Source organism: Leucopleurus acutus (genome assembly GCF_964270905.1).
Source record: "Leucopleurus acutus genome assembly, chromosome: 18".
NCBI classification, from domain to species: domain Eukaryota; kingdom Metazoa; phylum Chordata; class Mammalia; order Artiodactyla; family Delphinidae; genus Leucopleurus; species Leucopleurus acutus.
The window spans coordinates 7243201-7267263 of record NC_139160.1 but is presented as its reverse complement, the minus strand read 5'-3'; positions in this window follow the sequence as shown (position 1 = coordinate 7267263).

The following is a 24063-nucleotide window of genomic DNA, read 5'->3' as shown; positions in this document are numbered from 1 at the left end:
GAGGCTTCAAAGAAGGGAGAGCTGGGGGAGCAGCCGCAAGAGGAGGGCTGGAGGTGGGCAGTCGGGGCGCATGTGGACGGATAGATGGCATTTGGGTGTGTTGCAGAGGACTTGCCCGTTGAGAGGCAGAAGGGCCGCTGGGCAAAGCAGAGGAGGGGGCAGGAGGGCGCAGGGTGGAAGGAGACACGTTGACCAGGAGCAAAAAGGACACATCCTGGGCTTCCTTGTGGCACAGTGGTTAGGAATCCGCCTGCCAATGCAGGGAACACGGGTTTGACCCCTGGTACGGGAAGATCCCACATGCCGCGGAGCAACTAAGCCCGTGCGCCACAACTACTGAGCCTGCGCTCTAGAGCCCGCAAACCACAACTACTGAGCCCGTGAGCCGCAACTACTGAACCCGCGTGCCTAGAACCTGTGTTCCACAACAAGAGAAACCACTGCAATGAGAAGCCCGCGCACTGCATCAGAGAATAGCCCCCACTCGCCGCAACTAGAGAAAGCCCGCGCACAGCAATGCAGACCCAACACAGCCAAAATAAATAAATAAATAAAGGTATTGGGGAAAAAAAGGACACATCCTCCTAAGGTTGGAGGGAAAGGTGTCGGGATAGATGAGGCCACAGGTTGGTGTAAAGAGGGGCTTGGGGACAGACAGGATTTCACCAGAGGTTGGTTCGGTCAGTCGGGTCACAGTACCGTGTCCTCAGCAGCACCCTTGGGTGGTTCTGGGAATGCATCTTACCTGTCCTTGGGCAGTGCCTGCTCCCTCTGCCTCTAAAGCTATGTCAAGCAGCCAGGATGGAAGTCGGCAGATCTTAAAGGCTTCTGCCACTCAAAGGCCCCACTCCCGCTCCCAGAGGCCCCTGACGTCCCCGCCTGGGAAGGGGGTGGGAAAGGGCCTGGCTCTGCCTCCTGACCTTTTCCTGATTCAGAGCTTTCACTCTCTCCCTTTGGGCCAGTTTGGTATTTCTGTGGAGACTTTTCTTCTCTCCTGAAATTGGTCTCCTTGTTGTCCTCAGATTACTGCCCAGAGTGGATGGAAGAGAGTGAAGAGAAAGGCAGGATCAGAAAAGCAGGCTTGACCGTAAAATGATTGGGACTTCCCCGGCGGTCCAGTGGTTAGGACCATTGCAGGGGACGCAGGTTGGATGCTGGGGAAATAAGATCCTGCAGGCCGTGCGGCGCCACCAAAACACACGCGCGCACACACACACACACACACACACACACAACAGACTATAAAATGACTGTGCTCACTGAGGGAATTACAGATGAAATGAAGGCTTCAAAATGATCCAGTAAGATGAAGTACGGATGAAAACAGATCAGCCAGTGTGTTGGGAATGGTTAAAGCTGAACAGTGGGTACACAAGGTTTTATTACACTCTTCTCTCTACTTCTGCATGTTTGCAATTTTCCATAATAAAAAGTTGAAATATAATAAATATAATAAAATAGTTGGAATTTGAAAATACTGTGAATTTACAATAATACTTCATTTTTGCCAGTTCATGTGAATAAACATAGTATTTACCAGTGTAAAAAAAAAAATGCAGGAACTGTCTTAAGAGAACACTGCTGGTTTGGATTTCTCCTTCCTCTCTCACTTCCAGCTCTGTCTGTTGACAGTGCTAAGCTGGCATTTTCCCTCCTTGGTTTTAATCAGAATTCATTCCTTCTGTCTGAGCATACTTGCGAGAAAGGGCACCTTCCTCTATCTCTGTTGTGAATTTGAAAGGCTAACCCTGATTGTAAGGAAGTTGCATGTAAACCTAACCTAAACCCTCCCCTGGACTAAGCTCTTCCTTCCACCCCGGCTGTGACTTTGAAGTGACAGGGATTTGCTGGTTGTCATACTTGTTTTTAAATTACCCCCTTGGGCGTCTCTAAAATCCTTTCTTGTCCAGCTTTTTCATAGGTCTCTGATGTTTTAAAAAGGGACTAAAACTTCTCCAGCGCTGAAAAGATGCTTCAGTAATAAGCATGCAAAACCAATCTGAGATTATTTTCAGTTGAGACTACATTGTGATTGAGAAGCTCAAAGACAAGTAAGTTTATGACTCAAAAGATAAGGAACCAACTGGCAACAACAGCAGATGTTTTGGGTGGAGCGTGTGGCCCAGGCTGGGACAGAGTCATTCACACTCAGCCTCCCAAGTATTCCCTCCAGGCCTCCCCACTCCTTTCCACCTTCTTAGCGACTCTGCATTTTCTTCAGGGGCATTTAAGGTTACTTGACATCTGACTCAACCCACCTCTCAACTCTTATCTCAAGGTTTCCTTCCTGGGAACCTTCCTTATTGCCTAAATCATTCTCATTCCTCCACTGGTGGCTGCCGCAGTTGTTTTCCCTCCTACGAGCTCCTTGGGCTCAGCTGTACCCTCCTCTACCTTTGCAGTACTGTGCTTCACACCTGGGAGGCTCCCCCAGAAAGCCTAGTGACATCAGTCACCCTGCAGAATGGGAGCAGCTCAAGGTGAGGACCGCTGATGAAACCCGTAGACTGGCGACAGAAATGTTACTTTTCTAATAGTGGAGGAGCATTCTCCCTAAAAGATATAGCATAGAATATAATAATGATTTTATGTTATTTGTTCGTTTGTTTTTATTGTGTGCTCACTAGGAGCCAGCCACTATGCTAAACCCTTTACCTGCTCTGTCTGACTTTTTTCCTAAACCACTCCCTGTCCTTCACCCCCTTCCCTAGCATTCTATCAAATCAGTTGAGAGTGTGGACTCCGAAGCCAGTCTGCCTGGATGTGAAGCCCAACTCTGCCTCTTTTCAGCTTATTGGTTTCGTAGACAGATCACCTGATCTCTTGTGCCTTAGTCTCCACGTCTGTAAAATGGGTATGATAACAGTAAATACTTCATGGAATGGTGAGGACTTAGGAGTTACTGTGTGTTCAGCTTTTAGAACAGTGTCTTGCACGTAGTAAAGGTTAAATAACTGTTAGCTCTTAATGTTATTATTTCAAGACACTCAAAATTGCCAGCTTTTTGTGTGTTTTAAAATATTTTCTATAACTTTTTTTTTTCCCAGTTCACTTTTGGACTCAAGACATTTTGTAAATCAACTAACTTCTCTTCGTCTGTTGAAATAACAGGGTTACTATATTCAGTCCTAATTGCTGTCTTTCAGCATCCTTTTTCTAAGGAATCTGACAAGGGAGACGGAGCTAGGACACATTCCTCTCTTTGTAGAAAGTAATCGCAAATCTGTCTATGCTGACATTGAGAGACAGTCTTCAAGGTTTAGTCCTAACTGAAAAATGAAAGTTATATATACATATATCTGTATATCGCCATAATCTAGATAAGTGAATTTAAAAATAAATTATAGATATAATACATATATTTATAATTTTAAAATTCACTTACCTAGATTATGATGATGGTTGCACAAACCTGCAAATATACTAAAAATCATTGAACTGTACACTTTACAGCAAGTGAATTTTTATTTTTATTTTTTTGGCCGTGCCGCTAGGCATGTGGGACCTTAGTTCCCTGACCAGGGATTGAACCCTGGCCCACGGCTGTTTTAAAAATCCTTCCTAGGTAAGCTGGGCCAAAGTGAGACAGCGGCATGGACATATATACACTACCAAACATAGAATAGCTAGCTAGTGGGAAACAGCCGCATAGCACAGGGAGATCAGCTCGGTGCTTTGTGACCACCTAGAGGGGTGGGATGGGTGGGGTGGGAGGGAGGAAGATGCAAGAGGAAGGAGATATGGGGATATATGTATAGCTGATACACTTTGTTATAAAGCAGAAACTAACACACCATTGTAAAGCAATTATACTCCAATAAAGATGTTTAATTAATTAATTAAAAATCCTTCCTAAGGTAAATAAACAAAAACTCTGGAGGAAAATACTGCTAAAAAGGTAATTATTGCAAAAGAACTGAGATGGAGCAGGCCTCCAGGAGGAGAACTTCGATTTTTTCATTCTATATGCTTCTGTATCTGAATGTTTTATAATGAAGCTATATTTATGTGTTATTATATATTTTTGGTCTGTGTTGTTCACTGCTGTAACTCTGTCACCTAGATCAGTACCTGCATATAGCAGAGGTTCAATACATATTTGTCGAGTGAATGGATAAATAAATAAATTACATTTTAAATGTAAAAAAACAGTGTGCACAAAAACTTGATGGGTTTGTGTATGGCTCTCACAAACTTGCTAATTTTAAAAACCCATTTCTAAGATAGATTTATGGAAGTGACGCTTTTCAGCAGTTTGAGAACTTAGAGATACTCTGAATGGGACCTGGCTTTAAAAACATGGGCTCTGAATTTGATTTTTGGCTGCAGAAATTGCCTATGAAAGGAGTTTCCACAGTATATCTTTGAATCAGTCTGTTATAAAGCATGTACAATAATTTATTTTTCTTATCCAGTATAAGAAAATAGGTGCTGTAACTGAGGAACTGTGTTAAATTATGATTTTATTTGTATTCGTATTGCCTTTAAATTGCCTGATTGAAGTTTTTCTTAGACAAAAGTGGAAATAAGTCTATTGGTAGTTTTCAATCTAGGTTAAAATCTGTATTTGAACTTGCCCCTCCCTGATAAACTTGTTTTATGTATGTTAAGGTAAATACTTGTCGATATGTGTCTAACATGCTAGAATAATATTGTCTATATTAGCATTCAAACAGTTACTAATCATGTTATGACTAGTTACAGTATTCAACATTTTTTCTTGCTGTTTGCTGAAATGGAAGTTATTTGCTGTTTTTATTTACTGCATTTAGTAATGCATAAAATAATAATATCTTGATTTTAATCTTATTTTTCCCCTAACACAGAGGTTCTTAAACCTTTTGGAGGCCACAGACCCCTTAAGGATCTGATGAAAGTGATGAACCTTTGCACTAGAAGACTGTACACATTTGAAATTGGTTTCAAACCTCAAGTTAATAACTCTTTCTCAATCATTAAAATGAATGGAGATATTCATAGGTATCTTCACATCCGTATATTTAACTTGAACACATGGAATTTGACCAAGGCTCCTAGCTTTGTATTGATGGCGACTTTCACATTTAACCTGTGGCTCTTGAAGCTATCAAATTCCCTTATTAGAATATCATTCTTGCTTCTCCAGGTATAAGGTACTCAGGTGACTCTAGGATGATTGGCAGATGAACTGCAGGTTCACATTAACCAAAACCCCATTGGCTTGGGGCAGAGTTCTGAGTTCTTCGGGTAAAGTCATTACATAATTGGTTAAAGGTGATGTAACTAAAGGATTGACTTCTCAAGATTCCGTTTTGGTCTTACGATAGTAAGAAGTTCTAGACTAGCAACGATGGTTTTTAAAGAAGAGGGAGTCTACAGTTAATTAAGACTTATTTCTCAACTTAGTGCTTCTGTGAGAACAAGAGGAGGGAATTGTGGTTTTTGAGTGTGGTTTGGGGGATGCTCGTGATAATGGAAAGATCATTGTTGGGACAGACCACGAGGCTGAGTGAAAGACAACAATACCAAGAGAAACACAGTTTGAAACAAGGACAAAGAAATGGAGAAGATACTGAATTCAGAATTAAGGATGGCTGAGAGCTGCAATTCTTGAAAAAGGACGACTGAGAGATTTTCAGGTGAAGAGCCACCCAATGTGGAGATCAGAGATGCAACGGGGCCCATCTCAGACCTAAGCATACCTACCATTCAGTTATAATTAGTAGGGAAAGGAAGGGGTTGGGGTCATTTCTGATGTCATCTTCAGGGCAAAGAATTTGCTGCTTTCCTACACAAAGAAACTTTTCTCCATAGCGCTGTCCCTAAGGGCGTAGCGTGGGTGATGACAGGGGAAACTGGCAGGGGAAACCAATCCCAGCAACCTCCACAAACCCCCAGCATCTATTACCGCTCTCAAGTCTCCCCCACTCCTGCTGGATCCCAAAGAGATAAGGAAAAGCATATGCGAAGATCAGTTTCAAATGAAGACCATTGAATTTGTCCAACCCAACGTCCCTATTGACCTTCGGAGGATATAATTTTGCAGGTTAATGAAAACGGAGTAAGTGGTGAATCCAAGGAAGGAATAAATGTTGAATAATCATTTGAGATGTTCAGCTATGAGTGAAAAAAAGAGGGATGGGTTGGTGCGGTGGTATTGAACAAATATGTTTTCCACATTGGAGGGTCCTGGTTGTATTGAAAGGAGGAGAGGAAAGAGCCAATGGAAAGAGCTAGGGGATAATTTTGGAAAAAGAAGAGATGACCGAGGTCCTTAACGTCCCTGTCTAGGATGGAAGGGAGAGAAGGCTGAATGCCATGGAGGGGATAGTTTTCCCATGTGGAGGAATATTAGCTCTGAATTTCTAAGAGGCTCTGAGAATGATGACAGTGTTGGTAGTGTGTGTGTTAGGAGGGTGGGCGTCTTTGATCTGATGGAAGGAGGATTATTAAGTAATGATCAGCCTGAAGTTGACTATAAAGGAAAAAAGTATCAAAATTTGTTCAACTGTCTTTCCTCTTAAATGACTTGAAGTTTCAAGGAAATTGCCTGGAAAAGCATTCCTTCTCCTCTCCCATTGAATATATTGTACTTTACTTTAAAAATCCAACAAAAAAGAGGCAACATTTCTTTTATGAAGAATCTCCATGGAAAAAGGCAAGATAAGTGACTGTTTTCTTGGTCCATTTCCCTGCATATTTATTTATTTATTTATTTTTGGCTGCGTTGGGTGTTCGTTGCTGTGCGTGGTCTTTCTCTAGTTGTGGCGAGCGGGGGCTACTGTTTGTTGCAGTGCACAGACTTCTCATTGCGGTGGCTTCACTTGTTGCAGAGCACAGGCTCTAGGCATGCAGGCTTCAGTAGTTGTGGCACATGGGCTCAGGAGTTGTGGCCCGCGGGCTCTGGAGCGCAGGCTCAGTAGTTGTGGCGCACGGGCTTAGTTGCTCCGCGGCATGCGGGATCTTCCCGGACCAGGGCTCGAACCCGTGTCCCCTGCATTGGCAGGTGGATTCTTAACCACTGCGCCTCCAGGGAAGCCCTCTCTGCATATTTCTTGATAAGGCTTTTCTTGATGCGCAGCATCTGCACTGCCAAGAACTTTAAGATAAATGCACTTCCTGGATGTGTGTGTTCTACGGCAATTGCCAACATTTCCCGCTTCTAATCACTGGCCACAAGTGCCCAGTAGCTATCAGGGATAGAACTGATGGTATGAGGAGGAGACCTGTGTGTGAGACTGTGCGTGTGGGCAGATTGTCGAAGAGGCGCTTACTTACCAGGGACTGGAGTTCGGTAGGTAACTGACTGATAGGAGGCCTGAAGGGAGGAGTGGGTGTGGACATGGTCTGCATTTGCTATCAGGAGTGGTAAGCATTTAATAAATAGGCAGAATTGACAAGGAAGAAATTCTCTCCTATCTTCACCCTCTTCCTTCTTTTGGCCACCCCGTCTTCAGATGCCCGATGGTGTCATTAAAATTTACTTGGAAAAAAGAACACCTCTGAATATTTGAATTTACTGCAAGTTAATATACATCAGCTTTGGAGCTAAAAAGGTTAGTGGCATGTCAGGCTTCATTGCAGTAATAGAGCAGCAGAAGAAAGGAGATGGTAATCCTACCTTCCATCTAGAGGACTAGATACTGTCCCAGGCGTCCCATTTTTAGAGGGATACTGACCAACTTGGATCACAAGCAGAGAAGAATAGCTGGGGCCACCATGTTCTCCGAGGAATGACTAAAGGCCTGGAAAACGGAGACCCAGGGAGTATCTTCAGATACTTGAAGGGTTGTCTGCCATGTAGAAGAACAAAGTAGTTATTATTCAGTGTTGTTCTGAAGGGCAGAACTAGGAGAAATGGGAGGACGTGACCAGGAAATATATACTGGATTAAAATAAAGGAATTTCAGCTAATGAGAGGTGGTCAAAAGTGGAACGGGAGAAAGTCTGCAGAACAGCATTAGCCATGGATCCCATTTTAGTTTGCAATTGTACACGAAGTCTTTGAGCAGCGCAGGGACAGAAAAACCACACCGGCAGCAGATTAGAAGGTGCGTGAGAGAAGTAGGCAAGGATGGCCAGTTAACAGACCCCTGAAATAACCCAGAGCATTATTTCAGTAGCAGCGGGCCTTCCGAGTCACAGATGACCCAGCCATCCACTGACGGATGAACGGATCAGTAAAATGTGGTTTAGGCATACAGTGGGATATTATGCAGCCTAAAGAAGGAAGGCAGTTTTGACACATGCTACAACATGGAGAACCTTAAAGACTTTATGCTTCGTGAAATAAAGCAGTCACCAAAGGGCAAATACCGTCAGACTCCACTTACATGAAGTACCTAGAGTAGTCAAATTCATAGAGACAGGAAGTAGAATGCTGGTTACCAGGGGTTGGGGGAGGAGGGGAATGAGGAATTGGTGTTTAACAGGGACAGAGGTTCAGTTTTCGAAGATGAAAACGTTTTGGAGATGGATGGTGGTGATCCTTGCACAGCAATGTGAATATACTTAATGCTATTGAGCTGTACACATAAAAATGGTTAAAATGGGGCTTCCCTGGTGGCACGGTGGTTGAGAATCCACCTGCCGATGCAGGGACACGGGTTCATGCCCCAGTCCGGGAAGATCCCACATGCCGTGGAGCGGCTGGGCCCGTGAGCCATGGCCGCTGAGCCTGCGTGTCCGGAGCCTGTGCTCCGCAACGGGAGAGGCCACGACAGTGAGAGGCCCGCGTACCACAAAAAAAAAAAAAAAAGGTTAAAATGGTAAATTTCATGCTGTGTATGTTTTACCATAATTTTTAAAATACACTTCTGAATTTTTTAAAAAGGGAGAGAGAGAAATTTGAGAAGGTTTAAAGGTGTGAAGAAGGAGGGCTGAAGGTAGTTACCAAGCTATTTAGCTTAGCTGATCAGGTAGACGATGAGGCCATCAACCAAGAAAGAGAACGTTAACCAAAGAGAGAAACAGGCGTGGGAGGGGAAGATTATGAGCTCAGTTTTAGAAACGTGAAGTTTGAGTGGCCTGAAGAACATTCAGGTGGAGATTTTGTAAATAACAACTTTATTGAATTTTACACAATAAGTTGCATCTGCTTAAAGTCTACAATTGAAAAAGTTCTGAGAGCCACATGTACCCATGAATCCGTCACAGCCAAGATACCGAACATTTACATCATCCCAACCCTCCCCCAGACAAGGACTGGTATGATTTCTGCCACTTACAGGTTAGTTTGCATTTTCTAGAGTTTTATACAGATGGAATTATATGGTATGTGGTTTTTCTGTATCTGACTTATTTCACCCAGCATAATGATTCTGAGAACCACCCACGTTGTTGTCTGCATCTGTAGGTATTCCTTTTTATTACTAACTGATGCTCCACTGTATGGATACTTCACAGCTTGTTTATACATTTATTAGTTATTGGGCATTTGGTTTGTTTCTAGTTTGGGGCTATTACAAATAAAGCTACTATGAACATTCCAGTGAAATCTTTGTGTAGACACCTGTTTTCATTTCTCTTGGGTGAATACCTTGGAGTTGAATGACAGGGTTGCATGTTTACTGTTTTAAGAAACTCTTAGTAGGACTTCCCTGGTGGTGCAGTGGTTAAGAATCTGCCTGCCAATGCAGGGATCACGGGTTCGATCCCTGGTCCCGGAAGATCCCACATGCCGCAGAGCAACTAAGTCCGTGCGCCACAACTAGTGAGCCCACACGCCACAGCTACTGAAGCCCTCGCACCTAGAGCCCGTGCGCCACAACAAGAGAAGCCACCACGATGAGAAGCCCGCGCACCGCAATGAAGAGTAGCCCTGCTCTCAGCAACTAGAGAAAGCCCACTCGCAGCAGCGAAGACCCAACGCAGCCAAATAATAAAAATAAATTTGAAAAAAATTTCTGGTTTTGGACTTCCCTGGTGGCGCAGTGGTTAAGAATCTGCCTGCCAATGCAGGGGACACGGGTTCGAGCCCTGGTCCAGGAAGATCCCACATGCCGCAGAGCAGCTAAGCCCCCGCGCCACAACTACTGAGCCTGTGCTCTGGAGCCCGCGAGCCACAACTGCTGAAGCCTGCGTGCCACAACTACTGAAGCCTGCGTGCCACAACTACTGAAGCCTGCATGCCTAGAGCCTGTGCTCTGCAACAAGAGAAGCCACCGCAATGAGAAACCCGCGCACCACAATGAAGAGTAGCCCCCACTAGCCGCAAGTAGAGAAAGCCCGCGTGCAGCACGAAGACCCGACACAGCCAAAACTACATACATAGATACATTTATTTTTTTTTAATTTCTGGTTTAAAAAAAAAAAGAAACTCTTAGTTTTCCAAAGTGATTGTACCATTTACATTCTTATCAGCCATTCAGCATCTTCCTCAACACTTGGTATTTTCAACTTTTTAACCTTAGCCTTTCTAATTGGTGTGTAGTGGTATCTCATTGTGGTTTTGATTTGCACTTTCCTGATGCCTAATGATGTTGACCACTTTTTCATGTGCTTTTCAGACATTGATGTAATTTCTTTTGTGACGTGTCTGTTCAAATCTTTGCCCATTTAAAATACTGCCTTGGTTGTCTTCTTGCTGAGCCATAATAGTTCTTTATATATTCTGGATACCAGCCCTTTATCAGATTTATGTATTGTAAATATTTTCCATTCTATGCTTTATCTTTTCTTTTTCTTAACAATATCTTTCTAAGAGCAAATTTTAAATTTTGATAAAGTTCAGTTTATCAATTTTCTTTTGCATGAAATTTTGTTTTTGTGTCCCTTGTAAGACACTTTTGCCTCCTTCAATATTGAGTAGATTTTTTTCCCTCTGATTAACTCTAGGCCTTTTCTAGTTTTACATTTCGCATTTAGGTTTATGACTCTTTTTGAGTTAATTCTTGTGTATTATGTGAAGTAAGGGTCACTGTTCATTTTTTCCCCAGTGGGTCTGTAGTTGTTCCAGCAGAATTTGTTGAAAAGATTTTCCTTTCCGCCACTGAACTGTCTTACTACTCTTGTTGAAAATCAGTGACCATATACATGTGGGTCTCTTTCTGGAGTCTCTGTTCTGTTCCAGGTGGAGGTATCTAATAAGATGTTTGAAATAGGATATTGGAGCTTTTTTTTTCCTTTTTTTTTTTTTGCTGAATATCAGCAATATATCTTTGCCCAGCCCACGGAGAAAAACATCTCTCTTCAGGAAAGCCTACCTACCGCCATCAAGTTTGCTCTTCAATTCTTAAATTCTGGATTGAAATACATATTTCTTATGGGCTAGAATTAGAGCCAAGACCTACAATTATAAGGCAAAGGAAAATACGAAAACTTGGGTTTAGACTTGGTCAAATGCACAATGGCACCAAGTATTTGGGCTCCCTAATTGTTTACTAAACTTATTCATGTGTTATTTCTGTGGGAAAACTTACAGGAGAAAGAAATGAAGATGCCTGGAAAACACCTTAAGGATCTGGGAGCTGTCTCTGCAAAGACAATGAGGAATCCGGACATCAGCAGACCACTCAGCTTTTTCTTGGTCCTATTCATGCCACATAAAGTCATCTTCCAGGGCACCAGGATCACCGGCCGGGTTTCCCTGGCACTGGTGTAGGTGTGTGGGCCTTTCTGTCTCTAGACTCCGAGAAAAGCAAATCCTTCACAGACATGGATTCAACCACCATCTGAGAATAGGGCTCCTCCCACCTCACAGAGGTTCAAGAAATACTTTCGGTTACCACAGAGGTTCTCTCTTATTTCCCTCCATTTATCTAGGTATCAAGACCTGAGGAAAGAAGGAAACTGGTCCAAGATATTAAATTTATTATAAACAAGAATTTTAAATAAATATGAGGGCAATTTTGAAGACATAATAGAAGAGACTATGAAATTCAGTTTTAGTGGCTCATTTAAAAGGAGAGAAAGATGGCTGAAGAACATGGATTCAGAAGTATGTGACCCAGTGGACCCAGGGGATCTAAGTTCGTATTCTGATTTCCGCACACATCTTAGAAATGGTCACCTCTGTCCCGTATCTTAATGAGAGCTACACGTGCTATTAGGAGAACTGCATGATGTCTGCTTACCTATGCTTATGTAATAACAAGTAAATTTAAAATTATATTCTAGACAAATCCTTTCCCACTTACATATGCAGTGTTTTGGGTTTTTTTTGTTTGTTTGTTTTTGTTTTTGCTTTTACAGCTTAAATTGGTAAGAAAAATAAAGTCAGTCAACTCAAGAATCAATCTTACATCCTCCAACAAGAGTTTCTGAAAGTGCCTGGAAATTAAAGTTATAGGGTTTTGAACTGCTGAGTTAATGAGCTTCCTGAAAAAAAAGTGTCAAGTTCACCAGTTGCTAAACCTGCCCCTAAAGTCACTTAAAAATGTATTTAGATTCCACGGCAATAAACAGAAAGGAAAAAAAAATTTCCCCAACGTTTGTGATTTTGAGTGTTTGCCGTGGCATATATTTGCACTGAATATTCATGTTTAACCTTTTGTCTAATTATCTGAATTCAGGTTTTCAAGGTATTATCTATATATCTATATCTATAGATGTGTGTGAGTGAGTGTGTGTAAGACAGTATAAGACGTTTTCTATAATTTCTATAATTAGAAAAGTTGTTAGCTGTCTGAAATCATGTTAAGGTAATGGATGCATTTTGAACACTGTCTATCCACTACTAGTTCTTGATTTACTTCTTTGGACCTTTTGAGTCTGAAACTTTTTATAGTTACCTCCATAGCAGCAATTCTGATCCATTTCTTGATGATGTTGCAATTACTAGCTTAGCATCTAAATTAGAAAATTAAAATAAGAGTTTGTTTTGTTTAGAGTGATAGTTTCCAATTTTATTGTGTTTTTATTATTTAGTTTATCAGCAGTAGATATAACTACTTCCATCTAATATATAAACATAAAGTTTGCACGACCACCTGGTATATTTGCTTGTGTCCAAAGGTTACACAACAATTCTGTAACTCTTTAAAGACTTTGGCAAATTGCCTTCCCTCTTGATTTTAAAGCATTATTTTGTAAGGAAAATTTAATTAGAAAAAAGATGTTTCTTTTCTAAGTGCAGGCCAGTCTATTGAGCCAATAAAGAATTTGTTTGAAAATAATTCCCAGCTTCTAGGATTACTAAGAGAATAAATTTTTTCCTTTAATTAGTATTTTAGAATTTTTTTTAACGAATGCCAAATGCAATGTGGGCTCAAGTTTTTTAGTTCAGTTCTAAACTTAGAACCCGTGATTTTCAAGTGGGTTCTAAATTTGGCAAAAATGTCTTCTCTCTGCCATAGTAGCTGGTGTTTTCCCATTCTTAAGGGTTCATACATCTTATTTTCTAAGCAAGCAGTCCTGTTTTTCTTCATTTTTTAATAATTTTTTCCGTTTCCTCTTTGTGGAATACCAAATGTGATACAACTGTTTTTAGACCATAAAATAAAATAGATATGGTAGCTTTTGCAAAGAAAATGGGGGGGGGGGAGGGAATGGTAAGAAGGAAAAAGAGTCATTTAGCTTCTTTCTTACAATGAAAAGATAAGTACCTTATGTCTTAGATATTGAGTTACACAAAGTTTATATATAGGTTGTTAGAAATCACCAAGTCAGAATTCAATTTGAATACTTATTTTTTCTGCAAATTTCTGCATAAATGCACATGAATCCCAGCCCCTCCCTGAGAAAAATGTGGGGGAAAGAGCATCCCTTTTGGTCATCACCTCTAGAAGTGTGTCCAACAAAGCCATCTCCTGTGGTCTGCTCTTTGCTGAATGTTTAATCCCACTCCTTGCAGGTGAAGACACAGAGGTAAAATGCTAAACTCAAAACCCACTGAGTGGGCTTCCCTGGTGGCACAGTGGTTGAGAGTCCGCCTGCCGATGCAGGGGACACAGGTTCGTGTCTCGGTCCAGGAAGATCCCACATGCCGCGGAGCGGCTGAGCCTGCGCGTCTGGAGCCTGTACTCCGCAACGGGAGAGGCCACAACAGTGAGAGGCCCGCGTACCGCAAAAAAAAACACAAAAAACTTCACTGAGTGCAGAACTCAGGCCTGGTGAGCCGGGGACACAGCCTTCTTCAGGGTAGAGGTTATTAGTGGACCGATGTTCTACATAGTTGAAAACAGCCACTTCCTAATTCTGCAGGTTGTCAGAGGAAAGGATACCGAGATCTCTCCCCAAAACGGGCGCCCACACGTCTCTCACTCATCTGCATTTCTGTCCTTCAGCCCCGCACTCATATCTTTCTCTGTCCTCTTCCTCGTATCCCATTTTTCCCATTAGAACCATCTTTTCATTAACTTAAAATGACCCAGAGGAAAGAAGACCAGCATTTCAAAAGGTGAAATGTCTGTGTTCTTTCTTTCCCCCCGAGACAAACTTCTGGAATCTGATCCTCAGCTGCACACCTCTGCCGAAGTATTTCTCTCTCTGTTCGAGCTGCTTCCTTTTCTCCCCACGACGATGTTGTTTGGGCACTTGTACGGGTCACCCCAGCCCGGAAGGACCAGGCTCAAGCTTGGTCTCTCACAGCGAGCATCACCCAAGCGCTTCCCTACACATCTTGGCAAACCGGCCTGCGCTCGCTTGCTCGGGTCTCTCTGGTCCTCACTCTCTTCTCCGCTCAGAAGGAAGAACCATCAGGCCCCTTCTAGCAGGTGGTGGCCGCCAACAACAAGCCAGCGGCCTTGATGGTCTAGTCCAACAGGTTCCCCTGCTTTATTTTCTCTTGCTTCTGCAGTGCCAAGAGGGGAGAACTGGAATACTTCAGATATTTCCCGCTCCCAGGCTTCCTGGGTACTAAGCATTCTGACCACCAGGCTCCCGGCAGAGGCAGCAGTCGGCTTTTCTGGGATGTTCGGCCCTCCCGTCCTCCATACCACTTCCACTGGCAGCTGTCTCCCCTCCCCACCCTGCAAATGTTGGTAGAATTCCACTGACCTCAACATTCCTAGAGGGGCTGGGATTGGCATGGACATCCAACCTTGAAGGGAATGCAACAGAGTGAACCATCTTGGGCACTGCCCCTTTGGGCAGTGTGCATCATCAGAGTTCAGAGAATAGGTGGTCTGAGTAAGCAAGTCAGATGGGTTTAGCTCAGCAGATCAGCCAGGCCAGTCTCCTGCCTCTGACAGTGGCACAAAGGGCTACTTTGTGAGAAAACATGGTTGCCCTCTACCGCGTCAACCTCAAACGTTGAGGGTTACTGCACACACCATTATGGTTTTCCTTAACAGTATGTTTATCTGGCACTGTCTCCAATTTCTCTATTTTGGGCCTCAATCATCCGTCACAGTGTTTTCGTATTAAATAATCTAAAGGAAAGCATTAATTAGGCCTGGAGTCAGGAGTCGTGGGTTCTTTCTGTAGCTCTGTCATATGGTAAGGTATGACCTTGGGCATTTAACTTCTCTGGGCCTTCCTTTAAAACATTGGGGTCTGGATTGGATTACAACCGTGTTCTAAAACACCATGAGTCTTCTTTAAACTCTACTGAATAGTACGGTAAATAGAAAATAGTATTTAAAATAATATCATATGACACAACTAAGGAGCCCGTGAGCTGCAACTAAGGAGCCTACCTGCCACAACTAAGACCCAGCACAACCAAGTAAATAATAAATAAATAAATAGTAAAATAATATTATATGATACTATTTCCCCCACAATTGCCCCTGCATTACTTTGGTTCAACTTTAAGGAAATACCTCTATTTCTAGTCTTGTAGGTTTACCCATGATTACAGATCTATTGTCTTTTTTTTTCTTTAATCTTTCTTTCTTTCTTTCTTTCTTTGGCTGTATTGGGTCTTTGTTGCGGCTCTCTAGTTGTGGCCTGCGGGCCCCGAGGCATGTGGGATCTTAGTTCCCCGACAAGGGACCCCTGCACTGGAAGGCAGATTCTTAACCACTGGACCACCAGGGAAGTCCCTTTTTCTTCTCTTTATAAATCTACATTTGTAAACTTTCCAACAAGGTCTGAAGATGCTCTTATTTTTGTTACCTATCTCTAAGAGAGACCTCAGCCCTGAAGGAAGTAATCCGAACTCAAGGCAGGATAACGGTGTTTACTGTTTACCCCCCAGTCCGGTGGCCAGCAGCAGCATACTGAGTTTGTGTCTTTGAGGGGCTGCCCACAGTCCCTCCCAAGATGCCTTTCCTGTGTTATAAATAGGAATTCAGAGTCCATCATCTTATAAACATTTGAAACTTTCCCCCCAATATTTTACTGTTTGCCACGTGAGTACATATCTCCCACTTTTTGCACATTCACAGAGCTTTGTGAGATCTTTTGGTTGTTTATCCCCTTGAATATCACCTGGAAGAAGAATCAGCTACAGAATTGAACGTTGTATCACATATTTCCACTTCCATTTTATTTAAACATTTTTTTTTTATATCTATTTAGTTGGTTGCACCGGGTCTTAGTTGCAGCTAGCCAGCTCCTTAACTGTGGCATGCATGCAGGATCTAGTTCCCTGACCAGGGATGGAACCCAGGCTCCCTGCATTGCGAGTGCAGAGTCCTATCCACAGCGCCACCAGGAAAGTCCTTATGTTATTTTTCCAAATGTTGAAAAAAACCTCTCATACTCATCTTACTCCCTGGGAGAGGGTAGCAGTTGGTGGGGGACGGTGGGTGAGGAATGAGATGCAGATCCTACCTGAAGGATGGGAAAACTTAGCATTTTGTGTGTGTGTGTGACTCAAAATTTTTATAGATTATACTCCATTTATAGTTATTATAAAATATTGGCTATATTCCGCGTGCTCTACAATATATCCTTGTGTCTTATTTATTTTATACAGAGTAGTTCGTACCATTAGCATTTTGTTTTAATGTGAATTTTAGTGGCAGGTTATACAGGAGTTGGTAGCAAAGTCATGATTAGACTCACATCTCTTCATTACTTTCCCCACTCCGTCACATTTAAGCATTTACTCATGGATTGAGTGGCTCCTATAGGCCAAGCACTAGGCTAGATGCCAAGAAAAATGGTGAGTAAAGCTCACCCTGCCCTTGAGAGATTTGCAGACTAGATGGCTACACACATGGGCAGCTGCAGGCCTGGGTGAGGATGCCAGGGGAGGAGTGGGCTCAGAGTGGAGCGGTCAGGGGAGGCTTCTCAGAGCGGAGATGTTTAAGCTGAAAGACAGGCAGGAGGCAGGTCAGTGGAGAATTATCCTGATTGAAGGAATAAGTACCTGAAGAAGCTCACAGTCTAGGACCTCCCGATGGCTCAAGGCAGTGGGAGCTCAGAGCGTGGGGCTGGGTCTATCAGCAGATGCTGAACACGATGCTCTGCTAAAATGTTTGAACGTTCTCTTGAAGGCAGTGGGAAGTCATAGAAGGATTTTTTTGTTTGTTTGTTTGTTTGTTTTTTTGTGGTACGCGGGCCTCTCACTGTTGAGGCCTCTCCCGTTGTGGAGCACAGGCTCCGGACGCGCAGGCTCAGCGGCCATGGCTCACGGGCCCAGCCGCTCCGCGGCATGTGGGATCTTCCCGGACCGGGGCACGAACCCGTGTCCCCTGCATCGGCAGGCGGACTCTCAACCACTGCGCCACCAGAGAAGCCCATAGAAGGATTTTTAAAGTAGGGGAATATCATGATCATATTATGTTATTTACTTTAGAAAAATCACTTGGCGTTTTCTAAGGCTAAGGCCCAGAGACGTTAGGTACGTTGTTGAAGTAAACCAAGCAGGAGACCATAGGTTCAGCTAAGATGGTGCTCTTCGAAGGGAGGGAAGTGGGTGGATCAGAGACATAAATGAAAGAGGTAGAGACCACAGGACTCGATGATTTGTTGATTTGGCAGTTAGGGAAATGGAGGAATCAATGATGCAATTCAGGTTTCTGGGCCAGGCTGCTGAGCTAGAGAGGGCCAGGAGAGGTTTCTACTGATGAGTGCAAAGCTGGATGAAGCCTTGATTCTCAGGGTCACCTTAACGCAGTGCTGAGTTTCCCAATCCCGGAGGACTCAGAATGATGAGGGACTATTTTAAGAATGAAGTGGGTTTTCTGTGCCTACGTGGCCCACTCACCTTTGGGTCAAGAGTGCTGTGGCGGACTTCCCTGGTGGCGCAGTCATTGAGAGTCCGCCTGCCTGTGCAGGGGACACAGGTCTGAGCCCCGGTCCGGGAGGATCCCACACGCGTGGAGCAACTAAGCCCGTACGCCACAACTGCTGAGCCTGTGCTCTGGAGCCCACGAGCCACAACTACTGAGCCCCTGCGCCACAACTACTGAAGCCCGCTCGCCACAACTACTGAAGCCCGTGTGCCTAGAACCCGTGCTCCGCAACAAGAGAAGCCACTGCAGTGAGAAGCCCGCACACCACAAGGAAGAGTAGCCCCCGCTCGCCGCAACTACAGAAAGCTTACGCGCAGCAACGAAGACCCAACGCAGCCAAAAATAAATAAATGAATAAATACATTTATTTAAAAAAAAAAAGAGTTCTGGGGCGCTACCCCTTGAGGAGATTCTCTGACCTCTCAAATGTTCCGTTGAAATTTCTCAATAATCGGTAAAGAACATGAGTTTTCTCACTTCCCACACAGACCCTAGAAGGAAGCAGTACTGCACAATTTTGGCTACAGCTGTCATTTTGCTCCCTTTGGAATGTATCTTTTTGAGATTGTTGGTTTTTAGCGCCAAAGCAGAGACCATAAGGACACATCCACGCCGGACGTCATGTAAAGGGGCTGGGCTTTGGAGTCAGAGAGACTAAGTGGGTCAGCCTAGGCGACCTTAATTCCCTGCTCCGTAAAATAAGAAAAGTAGCACCCACGCCAAGGACTTGCTGCGAGAATTACAAGGAGGTAAAAGCATTTTCGGTGCCTAGCACGTGTAAATGCCCGGTAAGTATTAGTTTCTGCCCTCCGCCCCACCCCCATCCATGGACACTGACCCCTGAACATCATTGCCTTCTCACTCTGATGGGAGAAGCCCCGCGCTGCCCTTCCCTTTACTGGCTCGCTAACAAATGGGAGGGTTTGGGAGCTTCCCCGGCGGTCCAGCGGGTAAGATTCGGCGCTTCCAATGCGAGGAGGGAGGAGGGGGCAGGTCCGATCCCTGGTCGGAAAACTAGCATCCCACGTGCTACGCAGCCAAAAAACAAATAAATAAATACTTGTAAATGGGTGGGGGTTTTTTTGTTGTTGTTTTTTAAAATTTCTTAGGCAACAGAGAGAAAGGAAGAGGAAAGGCAAGAAGAGAGGAGGGGGAAGGGATCCGAATTAAACTTGGGAACTTTTCTAAGTGTAAGTTTTGCCTAACAGCTTTTTCAAGTGTCTAACATCGGTTCTTTCTCAACTACAAATGTTAACCTGTGGCTTGTGACAATCGTATGGGTCTTTGGTAGCACCGTTAAGAATAAGAATACTTGAACTGAGCGGGAATACCAGGCTCATGAGTAAGACAGTGGCTTCCCTCCCTTCGTAGGCTGACTCGGCTCCACCTGTCTGTCCTTGAATCTTAGAGTTCCAAGCTATGATGCGATCGGCAGCTCACTGTAGAAAAATGCGGGTCTTCTGCCTTGAGTCCTCTTCAGATCTTTCTGCTTTGGGAGATATGCATGTACATTCTTTCTTGCTACTCTTTCTGGTTTTAGATAGCATCTAAGCCCTGCGTTTAGGGCTCACAACCCGCCTCAGGCTAACTTTCTTAGATGTTGGATAGATTCAGGGAACATTTGTGAGTGGAGCACTCTTTGACACTGGCTTCTACATTGGTAGCCGTCCCCCTTCCCCTCTTTGGCATTCTTTCCTTCTGTGGCTCTAGCAGTTCCTCCTCTAATCTCATTTGTGTTCTTTTGCTCCATCAACAACAACAACAAAAAAAACCCTTTGAAAAAGATAGGAGGCTCGATTTTAGCCATTGAAGAATTTATAGCCACGTAAAGATATTCTTTGAGTCTTCTAATTATCTTTAGGAAACATGTAGCTTTTAAAGACACCTTGTTACCATATAATATTTAGGTCAGGATATAGTTTCTATCTGCAAAAAGATTACATTTCTTTAGGTAAGGTAAGAACACACAAGACGAAAAAAGATTCAAGAGACTAATATTACGCTTCTTTTAAAAGATGGGCAGGAAACCATAGAGATAGCCTGACAAAAATCCATTCTTCTGCTTCAGATGAGATTATTGATTTTCTTAGTTACTGTTTTTCCCTGAAGTGTTGAAATAAGTGCCTTTTGATGCCTGGGCTTGAGAAAAACTTGTTCCTCACAGCCACTTGGCAAGTATAAATCCCAGGAACTAGGTGCTTTAAGTACTGTGTTTGTGAAGCAGGAACTGCTGTTAGTAGGGCGCGGGCGGGGAGGAATGAGGCTGGGGAGGGAGGGAGCGCGGAGCGCTGGGGCTAGAAACAGTAGCAGCGGGTTACCGGAGAGCAGGTCCCTGCTGGGGCCTTGCAGGTCCGCCTTGCTAGACTTCCCCTGTCCCACCACTGCCAGCTCCACCCAGGGAATCCTTGTCACCCATACTGCTCCCAATAAATCTGGAGTGGTTTCAGGCAAATCTGAACTGGTTTTACCCAAATGTAAAACCTAGATTGAATTTGTTGAATTCTTCGATGGTGCCCATTTTGGTGCCAAAATGAATTTGCTGCACAAGAAGGAGTACCATTTTGGGGGAGTTTATGAATTTTTGTGATATCTGGTAATATGCAGGAAAAAAGTGTGTTAACCTCAAAATCTGCCACATGAATGCAACCGATTAGAAACCTGGTGTTACTGTTTTGACTTTAAGGACTTTTCATAAGATCCGGGAATTTAAAAAATAAATATATTTACAAGCTTCTGAACTATAGCAACCTTACACAGTAAAAAGCAAGAAAGAAAATCTGTTAAAACAGCAGTTCATCAAACCATTGCCCCAGATCGCCAGGTTAGGGGCCAACCTGAATAGAATTTAATAACTACATAAAGTTGCCAATATCCACTGATTTTGACCAACGAAGATGACAACACGACAATGGGTTTCGCTCCATGTCGCGCTAGGATGTAATTCAATCTATGAAGGGAAGGGAATAGTAGACATGGTTTATTAAAATTGAGTATCAACGGTGTGATAGGTGTGGACAGAAAATCGAACCTCACCTTGACATTCAGCTATCATTTACTGAGTACCTGTGATGGGCAAAGAGTGCTGGAGAAACAAAGATGCATAAAACAACATAATATGTAATATATTTATATAGGTTATAAAATATATAATAATCTATTGTCATTATATTTATAACACTATAAAAGCCATTAGAAAGGTACAACCAAAAGTGACAGAACTCAGAAATGAAAGAAGGCTCATCAAGTTGATAACTGGAAAGGGTTGGGGAAGTTTTAAAGGACAGGTTGGTTTTAGCAGCACTGGTGGGGGAAGGACGCTACAAAGCAAAAGTGTGGCCAGAAGCTGGAAAGTAGGAAAGTACAAGGTCCAGTCTGATTGGAAATTAGGAGAGCAGTGGGAGGGAAAGCAAGGGAGACCTTCTGCCTGACTAGGGAAGGCCTTGAAGGCCAGGTGAGGATTTTGTAGTTAATTGGGGAGAAAATGTTGTAATTAAATGGAAAGTTTTTAAGCAGTGGTGGAGCTTTATGCATTAGGAAAATATTAATAATACCAGTTTTTAAAATAATCTAAAATAAACAGCCAACATCTGGTGCTCATTTACAGAACTCTAAGCAATTTGCATACTAGGCTCAGCTCTTTATGTATATGAGCTAATTTAAACTCACAACTTCCCTTTGAAAGGGGTACTATCATTTTACAAAAGCAGCTGAGCCTCAGAGAAGTTAATTCACTCTGCCCAAGGTAACACAGCTAGCTAGTGCAAAGGCCAGGATTTTAACCTAGTAGTGTCTGGTTCCAAAGCCACTATTCTTAACCACAAAATAACAAAGGCCAGAACTAGAGTTGGGGGCAATAGAAATGAAAATAAAGGTGTGGGGCGTTGATTCAAAAGTACTGTGACATAGATGTTACAGAATTTGATGTGAGGGAAGAGGAAGAAGGGGAATTAGACTCCTAGAACTGGAGCTGGTGTGGGAAGTCGGCAAGTAGGGAAATCAGAAAGGGGCCTGGCTTAGAGAGCAAACCTGTGAGCTTTGAGAAACTGGTACTTGGTGGGGTCCAGGATAGAGCCTAAGGCTGGAAGGGAAACTTAGAGTCATTTACATAGAAATGGAGGTTAAAACTCCACATGGAGTTGGTCACGGGGGTCTCTAAGAGAGCAGAGAAGCAGAGAGAAGATGACTCAGGACTGAATTACGGGAAAAGAAGGAATAGTGATTAAAGAAGATACAGCAGTAGTGATGAGAGGTAACAAGGTTTTCATGTAAACACTGATACTTTTCCTCCTAGCACATGCCTGATTTTGATTTGTGTTAACAGGGTGGTTGTATTTGGATGACAGTGGAGACACCTTAACTTTAGGGCCATGGTAAATGTGCATGTTTTTATATATAGTGTATATCTCTTTACAGGGAAGAATTTCTAGAGTAACGACGAGGTCTGAATTTCTTTAGATGATCTAAATCTTTCAGTCTTCTATTAGCAAATTTCTTCTCTTAAAAAATTGGAGTTGGGCTTCCCTGGTGGCGCAGTGGTTGAGAGTCCGCCTGCCGATGCAGGGGACGCGGGTTCGTGGCCTGGTCCGGGAAGATCCCACATGCCATGGAGCGGCTGGGCCCGTGAGCTATGGCCGCTGAGCCTGCGCTTCCGGAGCCTGTGCTCCGCAATGGGAGAGGCCACAACAGGAGAGGCCCGCATACCGCAAAAAAAAAAAAAAAAAAAAAAAAAAATTGGACTTTTTGTTTCTAATTTTAGAAGTAGCATAAATTGTAGAAAACTAAGGAAATATTGAAGAGTCTAAGGAGAAAACCAAGCCTACCTTTCACCTGAAATAAACATATTAACGTTTTTTAGTATATTCTTCCAATCTTTGTTGCATTCACATACACACCTTTCTTTCAAACCAGGGATCCTTCTGAAAATAGTTTTTGTCATGATAAGGTAATATGAATATTTTTACGTGGCATTAAATTTAGTATTCATAACAATTTGATAGTGGCATAGTCCGTCATGAGGATGGACCCAAACTTATTAAACCAAGCCACTCTCATTGAACATCTGGGTTGTTGACACATTATAGATAATTCTGCAATTAATATTCTTATTCACATCTTTGTGCCTTTTACTTATTTCTGATTATTTTCTTAGTATTTTTTGAAGCAAAATCACTGGTCAAATGCCATGAATGTTTCCAAGGCAGAGTTCTGTTCCTCAATGTGACTATCAATTTGCTGGTAGTACTTTTGTTAGAGTATACTAAATCATGCTATCTCCTTCCTACTTCCTTATTTCCGTTCTTGGAAAGCAAAAGGAAACCTTAGAACAAGGATCAACAGCAACCTTTCAAAATAAGCATACAGGTTTTTCATTGTTGTCGATTTTTTTTAACACCTTCATGAACAACAGGTATGGGTTGGCAGTCACCCTCTATTTAGCCCACAAGCCATTTTGGGTGCTGTGTTTTAAACAAAAAGGCTGTCTTTTGGGGAGCTGAGGCCATCTTCCCATCAATGCAGCTTCCCCTGGCAGAGAGACTCCTGCTGTCTGGCCTCTGACGAAGACAAATCCAAGGTGGTGAACCCCACCCAGGTGAGGAAGGTGTTTATCAGGTCTGCTAGGATTTCTCTCCTAGGCCTCGGGGGATTTTCAGATGTCTTCTTTGCATTTCCTGGAGGCCAGGAGCGCCTGATTTTGTCTTGGTCTCCTAGGCAGAGCAAGGCACTCCCCTCTCCTGCCTCCAGACTGTTTCTCTGGACTTGGGACGGTCCACAGCTTTGGCACTAGCCTCCTTGAGTGTGCTCGGGAGCTCTGGCCGCAGGTCCTGGATTCCAGGTATCTGTCCTGGCCTTTCCTCCCTTCAGTCCCATCCCATCAGCTGGCAGCACCCACACTTGTCACTTAGGGCTGAAGTTACCCTTGATGGGAAACGGGGCTTCTTTACTCGGGCTTTAATGCAATGTTTTGCAAACTGCAGAGCCCATTGGCAGGTTGGAAAGTAAACTTAGGATTTTAAGA